Raw genomic sequence first — 1,077 nt, 5'->3', positions numbered from 1 at the left:
GTTTTAAGAATTTTCTAAGAGCAAATTTTGTCCTCTTTTGGAATACTAATCTGAAAGCCACTCATGCGAAGTACAATTAAAAGTTATGAAGTGAAGATTTCTTTCATAACTATACTTGGGGACTTTTATGCTCCGCAAAACCATACAAGTGATTTAAGATCAGACTTAAAACATTCATCTGATTTTGAAAGAATCCCACAAGATCTCTTTACAGTTTTAAACAGTGTTTGTGTGGAGCTCCATTTGCCTTTCAGCCCCACCACACAGTCTAGTTCTCTAGCTGATTGAGAACAAGCACCTTGAGAGGGAGCATTTCTCTCCCACCTTAGACAGAAGAATGTATATCATTGTGCTGAAACCTTTACAAGGAAAACAAGATTCACAAAAACTCCAGTTAGCACCCAGGCTGGAGACAACAGAACACCACAAATACAGTATAGGTATAATAAATGTATACATGCAATTACTTTTTAGTGGCATGCATGTAAACTGTACAGAGAACAGCAGAACTGATGACCCATACGTGGGTGCTTTGGTCAAGACTGCTTTGGAAATCTGCCCTTCCTTCTCCTCAGTAAGATCATTAACTTTTCTAATAGGAAGGTTCTTGCTTCAAATCAGGCAAATCAAGCACTTATCCTCAACAGCTGAGCCCTCACTACTCTGTGGACATTCTCAGGTTGGCAGAGCTCTTATGCAGCATCATTCTGAACTCCCTATCAGTCAGTGAACCAAGCCTGCTAAGAGACACTTTGTTTCTGCTGCTTTGGAATAAGCAACTACTTTACTTGCTCATTTCCAAACTAAAGTAAGAGGTTTTATAGTCACTTTCTAAACTAAAACAATCCAGACAGCGCCCTGAAGGATGTCAAGCTGAGATCTAATGAGGATCACCAGCAATGTTTCAGAGCATCAGAGCACGTTGAAAACGTGACTGAAGCAGCGTTAATCTTTACAAGGAGTTTTAGTTGTTAATAAAAGCTAGTAAAACTACAGATTGTGTTGTGTTTTGATCTTCAGAATATGCAGAGCCCAACTGGAGAGGTCTTATAAGTACAGTGACAGATGTTCCCACAT

At 39.4% G+C, this 1,077-nt stretch overlaps 1 protein-coding gene across 1 annotated transcript in view; it reads right to left on the bottom strand.

Moving 5' to 3' along the window:
- LRRC1 (leucine rich repeat containing 1) overlaps window positions 1-1,077 on the bottom strand; it is a 97,861-nt gene that overhangs the window by 1,450 nt on the left and 95,334 nt on the right. The gene's annotated exons all lie outside the window — the stretch shown is intronic.

This window comes from Geospiza fortis, unplaced genomic scaffold (assembly GCF_000277835.1).
Source record: "Geospiza fortis unplaced genomic scaffold, GeoFor_1.0 scaffold603, whole genome shotgun sequence".
Classification (NCBI taxonomy): Eukaryota; Metazoa; Chordata; class Aves; order Passeriformes; family Thraupidae; genus Geospiza; species Geospiza fortis.
This window is presented reverse-complemented; position numbering and strand designations above follow the sequence as displayed.